The sequence below is a fragment of the Chiloscyllium punctatum genome, chromosome 37 (assembly GCF_047496795.1).
Source record: "Chiloscyllium punctatum isolate Juve2018m chromosome 37, sChiPun1.3, whole genome shotgun sequence".
NCBI classification, from domain to species: Eukaryota; Metazoa; Chordata; class Chondrichthyes; order Orectolobiformes; family Hemiscylliidae; genus Chiloscyllium; species Chiloscyllium punctatum.
This window is the reverse complement of record NC_092775.1, coordinates 64882365-64899188: the sequence shown is the minus strand read 5'-3', so window position 1 is coordinate 64899188 and position 16824 is coordinate 64882365. Positions and strand designations below refer to the sequence as shown.

The 16824-nt window shown below is 39.5% G+C and overlaps 1 protein-coding gene across 3 annotated transcripts in view; it reads left to right on the top strand.

Annotated features, from left to right (window-relative positions):
- Positions 1-16824, top strand: part of LOC140463166 (solute carrier family 12 member 5-like) — a 1088806-nt gene that overhangs the window by 219848 nt on the left and 852134 nt on the right. The window lies entirely within an intron of this gene.

Below are 16824 nucleotides of genomic sequence, written 5' to 3'. Positions count from 1 at the left end.
TCAGATTCTTTTTATGAAGACCTTGAATGCAAGTTTTGTGAGGAATTACATACAAAAACACTTTTAAAAAAAAACAGAATGACAGCTTGCTCACTCTCTGTTTGCAAAACTCCCACATGTTCTCTGTGGTTCCGAGGGGAGATGAAGGATCTGAATGGATTGATTACTGAAAGAACATGTTTTGCTGTCAATGCAGCATTGGCTTTTGCCAAGGAGGTTGTTGAAATCTTGTAGCATAAATTTCAACTTGATGCTCCAAATTAAAATTTAAACTCACAGGGGGTTTCACACTATGCAGCAGTTCAAAGATCAGGGCCATATCACTTCTCATTTTTCAGAGAAATTTGCCAGTAAATCTGTCATGATATTGACAGAAAATGTGTGAAACTGAAATGTTCAGAAGTTGTCCTGTGTAAGTAGTATAATTGGAGGTCTTATAATGGTGGGAGGATGTTTGGTTATGGTTGGCTTTTGGTTATGGTTGCAGCATGGAGCCCTTGTGTTTTCTCGTACATTAGGGGCCCACTTCTCTGCAGGGAATAAGTCCAGAAAATACTGAGGTTGAATGAAATAAAAATGTTTGCATTTTTCATTTATCCTGATTCCCTGGATCTGATTTTGCCCCTTCATTACTCTTGTTTCTCATGTCTTCTCATTGACTCAGCTATTTTAATTTTCAGTGATTGCACAGGTATCTGACTTCTGCAGTATCCATCAGCAAATATTGACTTTAATCTCAAAACTACATTGCTCAGTACACAATTCAAAGGATATTAGGTGTTGTCTTTCTCCAATGTTGTGACTGCATATCCTTCGATACACTGTACACAGAAGACCATATTTTTCATGGTGAATTTTAGTTGTTTAATATCCTTGCTGCTTGAGATTAAATTCCTTTGAAGATTTTTGCTTCCGATCTCACAGATAAAAAGATGTAAGGATGTCTCTGTTAGATCAGTGAAGATAATCATTATGTAAATCCAGAATGTTGCTGCTCACCTGATTTTGCTCAATGGTTTGTCCATATGTTTCATTTATTTAGTTAATTATTTGTTTTATATTCACATTCCAATACGCAATGTTAACACAATGACACCAAAGCTGGGAAGTGAATGACTGCAACCACTTAGGCTGATGATGAGAAAATAAGGAAAATATTTATCGAGTCGTACAGCATGGAAACGGACCCTTTGGCTCAACTCGTCAATGCCAACCAGGCTTTCTAAGCTGAACTTGTCCCACTTGCCAGCATTTGGCCCTGAGCCCTCTAAACCTTTCCCATCTATGTACCTGTCCAAAAGTCTTTTAAATGTTTTAGTTGTATTGCATCTACCACCTCCTCTGGCAGCTTGTTCCATACACGTGGCAACTTCTGTGTGAAAAAGTTGCCCCTCAGGTCCCTTTTAAATCTTTCCCCTTTTACATTAAAGCTTTATCTTCTAGTTTTAGACTCCCCTACCGTGGGTAAAAGACTTTGGCTATTCATCTTATGTATGCCCCTCATTACTTCATAAGTCTCTATAAGGCGACCCCTCAGCCTCCTATGCTCCAGTGTAAAAGGTCACAGCGCAACCTTCTAACTCAAATCCTCAGTCTTGGTAACATCCTTGTAAATCTTTTTTGCACCCTTCCCAGTTTAATAACATCCTTCCTATAGCAGGGCAATGGTGTAAAAACAGAAGACAATAGAAAGGAAATATTTTGAATACAAATCTTACATGATCTATACTAAGCACCCACCATACATATTCAAGTACTATCTAGGTTAGCTGCCTACCTTCTAGTCCCTGTGAACTTCACTGTATCCAGACCTGTGCTAACCTTATTCTAATCACATCAAATATCACTTGCTTGTTACCCTATGCTCACTGACCTACATTAGATCTTGGTCTGACTATGTCTCCAATTTAACTTTCAAACTTGTGTTCTAATCCCATAATTCTTGGTTTTGCTCTACCTCTGTGATAGCTTCCAGACCTGCAAGCTTGCAAGATTTCAGTGCATTTAAATTGCTACCTGCCGCCTTGATTTCCATTATTCTACTGTGTGTGTTCGTCATTCAACTTCTAGGGCCCTAAGTTCAGCAATTTCTCTCCACCTACTTTTGCAGTGTTCGTATTTCACACATTTTAAAGTTTACCTTTTTGGTCATGCTTTTCTTTACCAGTCCCAATATTTCCTCATTTGGAAAATGCTAATTTATTGATTTTAGCAAAGTACTTGTTGTCCTCATCCTGTGTTAATGTGATGATCAGTTCCAGGTTCCCTCCCACTCTCTTTCACAATGAATTTGCAATTACTGTAGCTGGATGTGCTGTCTCCATTGATCTGAAATTGACACTATTATGTGCTGTCAAAGGAGTTAGCATAGATTAGGATTTAAAACATCCTTTTTTGTCCATACATTTAAATGTGCTTGGTTATCCATATGGTTTAAATGTGGTTGGTTGCCCAAATTCCCTTGCTGTAAATGTTTATTTTCCACATAGACTGTGTCCCAATCTCTATGAAAGGCTCATTTAAAATTAGGAAACTATGGATGGGACCCTATTTGCATTTCTTTGATACATTGACATGCCCTCTGTCTCAGGCCTTTTTCACAAATGAGTTGGAATATTTGTAAGGCACCAGTTGGCTAGCTGAAATGAGAGTACTTAGTACAGATCAGTTTGATCAGTAAATCCTGATGGGAAAATAATGCCAACTAGAATAATGTCTATCCAGTTCTGAGTTGCATCAATTGATGCAACAATAATGTTGACCAACTGCTAAGTCGATCTCTTTAAATCAGTCTACAACAGATTCAGAAATAATGGGAATAAACTCCCTATGGAATAAATACATTGTAAAAGTTGCAGAGCTTAACTGCTTTCAAATAGTTAGATAAACATCTTGCTGTCCCACAAGCACTCTGATTAAAATTAAATTTAATTTTAAAGTAAGGATTAAATAGAGATCGCAATAATTTGTAGGTAAAACTTACTTAAATGTTACTTACATACTGCATTGATTTCTTCAAAATGTTAGAGATCTTCTCATAAATCTTTAGCTGAGTTTTCAGCATGCATGATATCGGCAAATTTTCTTGCCCTCCAGACTTACCTCTGTGATGTGGAAAATAACTGTTTACAGCAAGGGAATTTGGGCAACCAACCACACTTAAACTCCTCAATGAAGGCTTCCAAAACGTCAGATCAAGGGAATGTTTTATATGTCAGCGCGGAAATGTGCTACAACAGAGCATGAAGTGTCAATTTCTGGCACTTGGTTGAATGATGATGCCTTGTACCTTCTCAGTTCTGAATGGCACAACAAACAATTTGGCCTTGAAAATTCTTGGTTGTGATTATGTGTCTGTAAACTTCACGTGATCAGCATTGCAAAACCATGAAAATTCTTGATATCGTTAATATGTAATACCTTCCTGCTGGGAGACCATCTGGATTTGTAACCCACGAGCAGCACATTCAACTGCACCAGCCAAATGTAGTGGAATTCCTTTCGGGAAACAGCTAACAAAATTTAATTTGACAATGTATTAGCTGATCATAAATTTCATTCCAATTTGTAGAAAATAAGAGTCTGAATCTGCAACAAATCATATAGCTAAGCTGCTTTTAAAATCTTTTCATTTTGCTTTCTTTCCCAAAGGAAAGGAGACATATTTCATCACATTGTGTCAGTTAGTTCATTCCCCCCTTTTTATATGAATCATCCCAAAAGGTTCAGTTGAAATCAGGAACCCACGGGTAAAACCCCATTGCATTGCAGCTTTTTTGATGCAGTGACATGAACAGGACTATCTGTATTCAACAATTGAATGAAAAAAATTCTAAGGTGGCTAGCTGAAAGGAGAATACTTCACTCAGGCTAAATTTAAAATGGAAACGAGGAGACATTTCTTTAGCCAGAGAGTGGTGGACCTGTGAAATTCATTGCCACGGAGCGCAGTGGAAGCTGGGACATTAGATGTCTTCAAGGCCGAGATTGATAGATTCTTAACCTGGCAAGGAATTAAGGGATATGGGGAGAGTGCAGGTAAGTGGTGTTGAAATGTCCATCAGCCATGATTGAATGGTGGAGTGGACTCGATTAGCTAAATGGCCTTACTTCCACTCCTTATGTCATATGGTCTTAAATATGGGGATGATTTTTTTGTCTATCAGATTGATCAGCAAATCCTTAAAGGAAAAACGGTAACTACTGGAATAAAGCCTGTCCAGCTCCTTGTCGCATCTAATGATAGATAAAGAATGTTGAACATTTCATAAGTCAATGTCTTTAAATTAGTCTACAGCAGATCCAGAAATAATGGGAATACAATTCCATTGGGGATAAAGATTTGAAAACTAAATCCAAAGCCAACTTGTACTCCCAAATTACTAAATTTCCAGTCTGTATTTTGATTGCGTTGAAAGTTGATTACTTAACCTAATGAGTTTAATTGCTTCTTCAGTTGCAATTCTGATTGTAGTTGGGGGGAAAAAAATCTTCAACTGGTGAGAATAAACTCCACTGGGGATTCTTATCCGTCAGTAAAGAATTAAAAAGACGATGACAAAAATGACTACCAAATCTCGGATAATAATGACCCTCCACCTTAGGGCTTTCAATGAAACAAGCAAGGAAATAACAAATACATTTACTGTTAACCTTCAAAGCTCTCTCTGTTCAGGAGTTGCACCTTTTAATTACATATTCCAATTATAATGCAATCTTTGTAAGAAACATAGAATTGTTTCTTATACGCTAGTTTACTTCCTTTCACCTTATCTGCTAACTATTCAGCTTAAAGCTTTCTCTGAGTCTACACTGCTAGCAATATTTCTTTAGCTGTCATAAACTCTTCTGCTTTCATTTAGTCATTTGATATCTTCAGATCATTTGTATTATTAAGGAAAATGTGGACTAATATACTTAGATTAATTTCAATGGGTCTGGGTAATTTCTGATTTTATTCAAATGACGAATAGGTTTCCAAAATGTGTCTATTGTAAAGGGGGATATAAATTGCTATTTTGGTGAGTAGATCTAAAATCTTTAGGTTAAATCTTTAGGAAACAGAAGACTGGTGAAAGGAGAGATGATGTGAACCCTGCAGACATTTTGCATTGGAAATCATCTAGAATTTTAGTCAAATATAAACTCTAAACTAATAATGTTGGATTTCAAAATATAATATTAGATATACAAATAGTCTTTTGATCAGTAAGCTCCTCACAGTCAGGAAGGACAAATAATCACATCTGAAGAGAGATACAATGCAGATACACAATCTTTTATCTGAAATCTTGGGACCAGATGTTTTTGGATTTTAGAATTTTTCAGATTTTGGATTAAATGTCATTTTCACAGTGAAATAAAAGATCACCTAATAGCAGGCACATGTGTAAATAGTACGAGTGCTGACACACAATTGACTCCTGCCAGTGCTGCACCACCCCACCACATAATATCTGAGTGACATGGTTCAAGTGGATGTGGAGTTGGGTCACGTGTCCACATGCCAAAATGATGCTCCACAAGCCACGAAAAAATTTTGGATTTCAGAGGTTTTCAGATTTTAGAATTTCCGATAAAGGATTGTGTACCTGTATATCGTTCAGGCACTTCAGAGACAGTGTGGGAATTTGGTGCAGAGGGCAAGAGGTGCTTTTTTTTTTGCCTATTTGTTTGGTTCATAATTTATTAGTTTATTTTTAACATGATGAATTGAAGCCTCGGGTCAGGGCCCAGCATGACACAAAGAGTGACATTACAGGAATGCTGTAAATTCATTGGTTGGTAATAGTTGCTAATTTGACTATCTGTTATAGGCTGCTTAGCGATTGAAGATAAATAGTGGACATGTTTACAGCGTTACAAACTAAAAGACCAGTAGGACATATAAAATAAAACAAATTAATAGCTAGGTAAATAAAATGGAGATGCAGGGCCTGGCAATGAGTTGTACCTGCAAAACGTGGGAGCTGATGGACCCCATTGTGATTAAGAGTGACCACATTTGTAGCAAATGTTGGTTGCTTGACCAAATCCAATTCAGACTTGATGAGCTGGAGTCTGAGCTTCGAACACTGCAACATATATATCATGGAGGGAGAGACTTACCCGAACACTGTGCTTCAGGAGGCAGTTACATCCATTAGATTAACTACCTTGAAATTGGTCAGTGGTCAGGGACAGGAGGTTGTGACGACAAGTGAGTCAGGGAGAGGGATCCAGGAGGTGGTGCTGAGGGAGCCCTTGAGCTTGTGCAACAGGCTTGAGGTTCTTGCTCCCTGTGTGGATGAGAATGGGGCTGAAGGGAGGATGAGCAACTAGCTATAGCACCGTTGTACAGGGAGCCATTCAAGGGATGGATAAAAGAGAAATGTAGTTGTTATCTGGAACAGTATAAACAGGGGGATGGATGTTGCTCTCTGTGGCAAAGATTGAGAATCCCAAAGGCTGTGTTGCCTGCTGATGCCTGGGTTCAGGAAATTTAATCTGGGATGCCAAGGAACTTGGAAGGGAAAGATCCAATTGTTGTGATCCACATAGGTATAGGTAGAATGAGGAGAGAGGCTGTGCCGAGGGAATGTGAGCATCTAGGGGCTAAATTAAAATGTAGAACCACAAAGACAATGACCTATGGGTTATTACCTGAGCCATGAGCGAATTGACACATGGTCAACTAGATAAAAGAGGTAAACATATGGCTCAAAGATTGGTGTGGGAGAAACTGGTTTGAATTCATGGGACATTGGCATCAGCACTGGGAAGGTGGGAGCTGTTCTGGTGGGATGCTGGGACTGGAGTCTGGGTGAATTGAATAACTAGAGCTGTAGGTAAGGTTCTAAACTAAATATTTGGGGAGTGGGTTCAGTTGAGTAGAAAATTATTAAACCAAAGGAAAGGAAAAGGTAGTGATAGGGTTGATTGTTATCAAAAAATAAAAGCAAGGGATAAAATATGTGAATGTCATATGTCATATTGTACAGAGGAATCACAAAAATGTGGGAAAATTTGATAATAGAACAAATCTGAAGGCTTTGTATCTTAATGCATGATGCATTCAGAATACTGCAGACAAACTGATGACACAAATCGAGGTAAATCGAGATCACAGGGAATTTAAACTAGTTAAAGAGTGGAGGGCTCACGAGAGATTATTAACTTTTCAGAACAAGTAATAGAACAAGACAATGGAAAGAGTCAGGAATTTAATTTCAGGCAGAGCAGATAAGGGAGCAACTATGAGAAGGGGAGCAGTCAACACAGGGCTGAGGGTGTTGTACTTAAATGAACACAGTACACAAAACAAGGTAAATGATCTTTAGATTAGATTAGATTACTTACAGTGTGGAAACAGGCCCTTCGGCCCAACAAGTCCACACCGCCCCGCCGAAGCGCAACCCACCCATACCCCTACATTTACCCCTTACCTAACACTACGGGCAATTTAGCATGGCCAATTCACCTGACCTGCACATCTTTGGACTGTGGGAGGAAACCGGAGCACCCGGAGGAAACCCACGCAGGCACGGGGAGAACATGCAAACTCCACACAGTCAGTCGCCTGAGGTGGGAATTGAACCCAAGCGCAGATTGAAATTGATGGATATGATATTCTAGGTATCACAGAGATGTGGCTGCGTTGGAGATCAGGGCTGGAAACTGAATATCCAAAGTCCTATCAAAAGGACAGGCAAATGGACATGGGGTGGGGTTGCTTTGTTTGTAAGAAATAAAAGTAAATCGATAACAGGAAGTCAGAATGTGTAGAGTCTGTGTGGATAGAATTGAGGAACTGCAAAGGAGAAAATACCTTGATGGGAGTTATGTATAGGCCTCTTAGAAGTAGTCAGAATATGAGGTAGAAAATAAATCAGGAGACAGAAAAGGCATGTAAAAAAGGCACTATTACAATAATCCTGGGGAAGCTTCAATATGCAGGTGGCCTGGAAAAATCAGGTTCGTAGTGGATCCCAAGTAAAGGGATTTGTTGAATGGCTACGAGATTTTGTTAGCTTGGAGTAGAGCCCACTAGGAAACCGACAATTCTGGATTTGATGATGTGTAATGAGGCACACTTCATTAGGGAGCTTAAGGTAAAGGAGCCCCTAGGGGGCAGTAAGCACAATGTGATAGAATTCAACTTGTCGTTTGAGAGGGAGAAGCTGGAATCAGATGTTTTGAGTACAGGAGTTGGGAGGTCATGTTGTAGCTGTACAGGACATTGGTTAGACCACTGTTGGAATATTGCGTGCAATTCTGGTCTCCTTCCTATCAAAAAGGATGTTGTGAAACTTGAAAGGGTTCAGAAAAGATTTACAAGGATGTGGCCAGGGTTGAAGGATCTGAGCTATAGGGAGAGGCTGAACAGGTTGCTTCTGTTTTACTTGGAACGTCAAAGGCTGAGGGGTGACCTTATAGAGATTTATAAGGGATTTGGATAGAATAAATAGACAAGGTCTTTTCCCTGGGTGGGGAGTCCAGAACGAGAGGGCATAGAGAGTGAGTGGGGAAAGATATAAAAGAGACCTAAAGGGCAACCTTTTCACACATAGGGTTGTGTGTGTATGGAATGGGTGGCCAGAGGGAGTGGTGGAGGCTGGTATAATGACAGCATTTAAAAGGCATCTGGATGGGTAAATGAATAGGAAGGGTTTGGAGGGATATGGACTGGGTGCTGGCAGGTGGGACTAGATTAGGTTGGGATATCTGGTCGGCATGGACGAGTTGGACCGAAGGGTCTGTTTCTATGCGGTATATCTCTATGATTCTATGACTCTATTAGTGTTATAATTGAGTAAAGGTAATTAAAAATACATGAGGGAGGAGCTGCCCAGAGCTGATTGGAAGGGGAGCCATCAGAGAGGATGGTGGAGCAGCAATGATAGGATGTTCTAGGGATAATTTGGGAGCCACAGCAGAAATTCATCCCAAGGAAGAAAAAATATGTTAAGGGGCAGACAAGGCAACAATAGCTGACAAGTTAAGACAGGGCAGTCTGAATGCCAAAGGAAAGTGTGGTGAAGATAAAGGATTGGAAAGTCTTTAAAATCCAAAAAAGGATGAGTAAAAAGGCAGTTTGGGTGACAATAGGATTTGGAGAACATGAAAGCTAGCTAATAACGTAAAAGAAGAGTGCAAGAGTATTTTTCAATAAATAAAAGATAAGAGAGAGGTAAGAGTGGGCATTGGACCACTGGAAAATGAGGCTGAAGAAGTAATAAGAGGTTACAAAGAAATGGCAGAGGAACTGAATAGGTACTTTGTATCAATCTTCATAGTGGAAGACACCAGTAGCATACGAGAACGTAAAGAGAGTTATGGGGCAGAGGTAAGTGCATTGGCCATCACCAAGGAGAAGATGCTGGAGAAGTTGAAAGATTTGAAGGTGGATAAATCACCTGGACCAGATTAAACACAATCCATGACTCTGATGGTGATGGTTGAGGAAATTGTGGAGGCACTTTGATGATCTATCTGAACATCACTGGAGTCAGGTAGGGTCCCAGAGGACTGGAAAATAGATAATGTAATTCCCTGAATAAAAAGGGAGGGAGATAGGAAATCTGTAATTAAAGGTTGGTTAACTTGACCTTGATCTTTGGTAAGATTTGAGTCCATTATTAAGGATGAAATTATGGAGTACTTGGATGTGTGTGGTAAAATAGCACTGAGTCAGCTCAACTTCACGAAAGGGGACAAATCTGTTTTAATTCTTTGAGGAGGTAATGAGTAAGTTAGACTAAGCAGAGCCAGTGGACATGATCGATTTGGATTTCCAGAAGGTCTTTGACAAAGTTCAGCAGAGGAGGCTGCTAAATAAGACAAGAGCCCACGTTGTTCAGGGCAAGGTATTGACATGAATAGAGGATTGGCTGACTGGAAGAAGGCAGACAGTGGGGATAAAGGGGTATTTTTCAGGATGGTACCCAGTGTTGGGGATTTCATTGAATCTTACTGAACACTGATAGAGAGGACCACAACTGTTCATGTTATATATTAACAGTCTGGATGAAATAAATTTTAGCGTTGTTAAATTTCAACATGAAACAAAGATAGGTGGAGGGACAGGTAGCATTGAGGAAGCAGTGAGGCTGTAGAAAGACTTGTACAGGATAAGAGGGAGGGAAAAGAAGTGACAGATGAAATACAGTATAAGAAAGTGTGAGATTATGTACTTTAGTAAGTAGAATAGAGGCATAGACTATTTTCTAAATCGGGAAAGGTTTCAGAAATCTGAAACGCAAAAGGACTTGGGAGTCCTAGTTCAGTATTCTCTTAAGGTTAACATGCAAGTTCATTTGGTAGTTCAGAAGGCAAATGCAATGTAAGCTTGCAATTGCAAGAATTATAGTACAAGAGTAGGGAGATAGTATTGAGACTGTATAAGACTCCGGTTAGACTGCACTTATAATATTGAGAAATTATGGGACACATGTTTAACGAAGGATGTGCTGGCCTTAGAGGAGGTCCAGAGGAGGTTTACAAGAATGATCTTGGAGATGAAGGTCTTATCATATGAGGGGCAGTTGAAGCCTCTAGGTCTGCACTCAACAATGTTTAAAGGATGAGGAATGATCTCATTGAATCTTACTGAAAACTGAGAGAGTGGACATGGAGAAGATGTTTCCACTAATAGCAAAGACTAGGACATGAGGGTACAGTCTCAGAGAGAAGGAATGACCCTATAGAACTGAGGTGAGAAGGAATTTCTTCAGTAGAGGGTTATTAATCTGTGAAACTCATTGCTGCCGATTGATGTGGAATCCAAGTAACTGAGTGTATTTGAAGGATAAATAGATTCTTGATTAATAAGGGGATCAGAGGTAACGGGGAGAAGGCAGGAGAATGGGGTTGAGGAACATATAACCATGATCAAATGGTGAAGTAGACCTGAAGAGCCAAATGGCCTAATTTTGTTCCTGTATCTTTTAATCTTATAAAACAGAACATGTGTACTCCTGAAATGATCAACATCAATCTTTATTAATTGGTGCATTCTTCAGGAAATACCTCTGCCAATCAGAGATCATTTGCCGACCAATCAGAATTTTCACTTATACAGAATGAATGGTAACTTACACTCGGGTGTTTCCTTTCTTCCTGGTGGTGGAAATCGAATAAAGATTTGTACACCTTGTGTCTCGCACTGAGTCTCACACCTGCACACACACAACATGGGTGCTGGGGGAAAAAATAAGCACTACCACAGTTAGGTGGTAGTGTGGGGGTTTACAAAAAAATAAGGTGAATGGTAACTTATCCCTTAAACTGGTCATCTTGTGAATTGTCGTGATGATTACAAGGTGAAAATCTTTGAGAAAATGTGTTTACTTTCAGCATTAATGTTAAATTGTAAAGTGTGTGCAGCTGCACTTGAAATGGAAGAATGCAGGATACTGATTAAAATATAGTGTCTGAGGACATTAACGAGACCAAGGCAGAGGTTAGGAACTGGAATATTAAATATTTTGGACTGAAAGAAGTTACCACATTACCTTCATCCAAAAAGCAAACATAATAAAGATGGTGAAGGAATGAATCTTAGCTTCCACTAAATGGACAGTTATTTGAGACATCTTCTCCTTACTGTGGCCCAAGGAGTCAAGCATGTACTTACAATGCAAGCAAGGCAAATGGGTGTTTAAGGAGCATAGTAAATCAGATAAGTATGATTAGATGGCAAAATAGATAAAACTTTAATATGTAAAATAAGATATTTGATCAAGCATTGCATGTAGACATTCTATTCCTTCAATAAACTGCTAGTTATTTCCAGTGTAGAAACTGCTTACTTCTACCTCAATGGTGGACTGTTTACATACATACACTTTAATGAATCCATGCTTGAAACCTTAACAAAGATCATAAAGGCCACCTGTAGTAATGCAATGTACCAATCTACAAAAATCCTATAAACCTACCATTACATATTCCATTTGTTTTTCAATTGCTTGCCGCCTTTTTTCTATCTCTACGACTCACCTGGAAGTGCAGTGCATGTGTTGATCACTCTTGATGTGAGCAGTTTTCCGTGAAAAACTTCCAAAAGAGAGTTAGTGATCTTGACACGTTAACTCTGTTTCTCTCTCCAGAGATGCTGAGTTTCTCCAACATTCTCTGATTTTATTTCAGATCTCCAGCATCCAGAGTAATTTGCTTTCATTACATTCAGTATTCCTTGTAGGCCATTGTTCATTCAGTAACGCTCTTGCTTCTGAGTTCAAGACCTACTCTGTACCTTGAATACAAAGATCACAGCTGCCACTCCATTGTGGCACTGATGAAGTAGAGTACACTCTCAGAGCTGACATCTTTTGCATGATACGTTCAAATCAGGTCCATCTGCTTACTCATGACAATGCACAGGATTCCATTCACTATCTTGAAAAATAACAGGGGATATCCATAGTGCCTTGGCAAGTATTTATCCCTCAGTCAACATTGCAAACTGTCAATTATCTATTCAATATCACATTAGTGATTGTGGAAGTTTGCGATCTTCATACTGGCAACTGTGTTTCCTCTTATAACAGTGGCCCACTTCAAAAAGTACTTCTTTTGCTTTAACACACTGTGACCCATAGTATTCACAAAAAGTACAATGTAATTGCATGACCTTATCTTTGTTATTTTGGACCTGAGCATCTTTAACCATATCTGATAATTTAGTTAAATAGTCTTGTTGGTTGAATTTTTCTGTACTTTTTTTTATTAGCCAGACTCCAGTAACATTGCTGTTATATCATTAAGAATGTAATCTGGAAGATGTGACAGGAAGTGATACTTTAAGTGTGATGGTTACAGCAAGTGCTCAACATTTCAGTTTCATATCATTGCAAGGTTATTTCTGATATCTCTTATCCAAGGCCTTAAAACCAAGTTTCATATTGTTTCCTGATCATGCAGTCTTTTAATGCAAGAAGGTATCAAATTTCTGCCTTTATTCTAAATTGCCTGCAAAACTTGAATCTTTCTTTGTTGTTATGATAAAAGATTGGACACTGATCTCAGTATATAATTTAATAGATTGACCTTGACTTCATTGTACCTGCATGTTACTATTTTGGCTACAGAGTTCAACATTCTATTCCCTTGGTGATTGTTGGTCTTTAGCATTTATATGTGTCCAAAGCAACTAAATCCCTTCAAAGTCTCTGCTGTTTTACAAAACAGTGTAATACTTATTGCCTTTGATTATGGGCAAGTAAATTTTGACAATTATATTGATATACTAGAACTCTGTGGGAAGCTCATCAATAGCCACAGGTGAGGTGCCTGAAGACTGGAAGCTGGCTAACGTGGTGCCACTGTTTGAGAAGGGTGGTAAGGACAAACCATGGAACTATAGACCAGTGAGCCTGATGTCGGTGGTGGGCAAGTTGTTGGAGGGAATCCTGAGGGACAGGATGTACATGTATTTGGAAAGGGAAGGACTGATTAGGGATAGTTAACATGGCTTTGTGCGTGGGGAAATCATGTCTCACAAACTTGATTGAGTTTTTTGAAGAAGTAACAAAGAGGATTGATGAGGGCAGAGCAGTAGATGTGATCTGTATGGACTTTAGTAAAGCATTCAACAAGGTTCCCCATGGGAGACTGATTAGCAAGATTAGATCTCATAGAATACAGGGAGAACTAGCCATTTGGATATAGAACTGGCTCAAAGGTAGAAGACAGAGGGTGGTGGTGGAGGGTTGTTTTTTAGTCTGGAGGTCTGTGACCAGTGGAGTGCCACAAGGATCAGTGCTGGGTCCTGTACTTTTTGTCATTTATATAAATGCTTTGGATGTGAGCATAAGAGGTATAGTTAGTAAGTTTGCAGATGACACCAAAATTGGAGATGTAGTGGACAGCGAAGAGGGTTACCTCAGATTACAACAGGATCTTGATTAAATGGGCCAATGGGCTGAGAAGTGGCAGATGGAGTTTAATTCAGATAAGCACAAGGTGCTGCATTTTGGGAAAGCAAATCTTAGCAGGATTTATGCACTTAATGGTAAGGTCCTAGGGAGTGTTGCTGAACAAAGTGACCTTGGAGTGCACGTTCATAACTCCTTGAAAGTGGAGTCGCAGGTTGATAGGATAGTGAAGAAGGCGTTTGGTATGCTTTCCTTTATTGGTCAGAGTATTGAGTACAGGAGTTGTGAGATCACGTTGCAGCTGTACAGGACATTGGTTAGCCACTGTTGGAATATTGCGTGCAATTCTGATCTCCTTCCTATCGGAAAGATGTTGTGAAACTTGAAAGGGTTCAGAAAAGATTTACAAGGATGTTGCCAGGGTTGGAGGATTTGAGCTATAGAGAGAGGCTGAACAGGCTGGGGCTGTTTCCCTGGAGCGTCGGAGGCTGTGGGGTGACCTTATTGAGGTTTACAAAATTATGTGGGGCATGGATAGGATAAATAGACAAAGTCTTTTCCCTAGGGTCAGCGAGTCCAGAACTAGAGGGCATAGGTTTAGGGTGAAAGGGGAAAGATATAAAAGAGACCTAAAAAGCAACTTTTTCACGCAGAGGGTAGTATGTGTATGGAATGAGCTGCCAGAGGAAGTGGTGGAAGCTGGTACAATTGCAACATTTAAAAGGCATCTGGATGGGTATATGAATAGGAAGGGTTTGGAGGGATATGGGCTGGATGCTGGCAGGTGGGACTAGATTGGGTTTGGATATCTGGTCGGCATGGACGGGTTGGACCGAAGGGTCTGTTTCCATTCTGTACATCTCTATGATTCTATGACTCTATGTTTTTATTAATCTTACTGACAAGAAGTCAGTGATGAAGTTTCTTTGACTTTGAATATTGTTGAATCACTAAAAAGTTCTAGCCAGCTTATTTATGATCTCTTGGCTCATTTAGCTGTTAGAATACAGACTAATCTAATAAGTAACGGAAGCATAGAACACTTACTATCTGCTACAGACAACATCTGTTGACTTATTTAGCTAGTGCATTTCTCGATTTTGCCAACTCTATATAAAAACAGTCACATACTGTCAATAAATGTTGAGCCATTACTGCATTGATCTAACTTTTACAATCTTCTTGATGAGTTTTGGGATTTTTTCCAACTTAAGAATGACATCCATTGTTGCATTGGCTTTACATTTATGAAAAAAACTAAAGTAGTCAAAACTTTGATTCCAAGCACTTAGTTTCGTAAATGCTTACAGCTGCTGGGTCTTCCTGAAAATATAACAAAGAGATTTGGAGAGTGATTGCTATTAGAATCTAGAATGAAGTGGTGCCCTTCCTCCTCCATATGTGAGGATACTAGTGAGAGAGGGTCATGTACTTTTGTAGCCTAGTTGGTGTTCATGTACCCTGGTGGCTAGCTTTCTACCTGTTTGTCCAAAGTAGTGTTTGTTATAGTTCTTGCAAGGTACTTTGTAAATGACATTAATTTTGCTTGTTACCTGTATAGGGTCTTTCAAGTTCATCAGCTGCTGTTTTAGTGTGTTGGTGGGTTTATGGGCTACCATGATGCCAAGAGGTCTGAGTAGCCTGGCAGTCATTTCCGAGATGTCTTTGATTTAGGAGAGAGTAGCTATGGTTTATGGACGTGTTTTGTCTGCTTGTTTGGGTTTGTTGCTGAGAAATCAGCGGACTGTGTTCATTGGGTACCCATTCTTTTTGAATACATTGTATGGGTGTTTTTCCTCTGCTCTTCATAGTTCTTCTGTGCTGCAGTGTATGGTGGCTCTTTGAAATAATATTCTGATGCAGCTTCGTTTGTGGATACTGAGGTGATTGCTTCTGTAGTTCAATATTTGGTCCGTATGTGTTGTTTTCCTGTAGACGCTGGTTTGAAGTTCCCCATTGGCTATTCGCTCCACTGTGACATCTAGGAATGGCAGTTTGTTGTTGTTTTCCTCCTCTTTAATGAATTTTATGCCAGTAAGGGTATTATTGCTGGTCTTGAAGGTTTCCTCTAATTTGTTTCGTTTAGTGATGACAAAGGTGTCATCCACGTAGTTGACCCAAAGCTTGAGTTGGATGGTTGACAGAGCTGTTATTCAAGTCTCTGCATTTCTGCCTCTGCTAAGAACCCTGATATCGGAGATCCATAGATGTTCTGTTGGTTTGTTTGTAGGTTTTGTAGTTGAAGGTGAAGTGGGTGGTAAGGCATAGATCCACTAGCTTGACAATGTTGGCCTCGCTGATGAGGTTTGTGGTGTTTGGTGTATGTTTCTTTGGTTCTTCTAATACTGTAGTCAGTGTTTCCTTGGCCTGTGTAACAAGACTACATTGGACAAACAGGCAGAAAACTAGCCACTAGGATACATGAACATCAGCTAGCCACAAAAAGACATGACCCACTCTCATTAGTATCCTTACATATGGATGAGGAAGGACACCACTTTGACTGGGACAACACATCCATCCTAGGACAAGACAAAGAGAGACACACATGAGAATTCCTAGAAGCATGGCATTCTAACCAGAACTGTATCAACTGACACATTGACTTGGATCCCATTCACCACCCCCTGAGAAAATGTACACAAAATTATATCACCAAAGGAAATGATGTCAGCACAGGAAATGACATCACTGATCTAAGGAAACCCAAACACAAAATTAGAAAGTGAGCTACACCACCGGTGCTTCACCCAGAGACTCACTGAAGGTGTAAACTAGTATGGTGATAAAACATCTTAAAACGAACCTTCCAGCTCAGCGAACAAACCTACATCCAGAACCATCCAAAATCTCAATGTCTTTATAACTAACAACATTCATAGTCACCATTGTATGAAACGCAGCATTAAATTTGCAGACAGTAAGTTCCTACAAAAAAAAATTGACTGAGGGTTAAAAATTGGCCAGA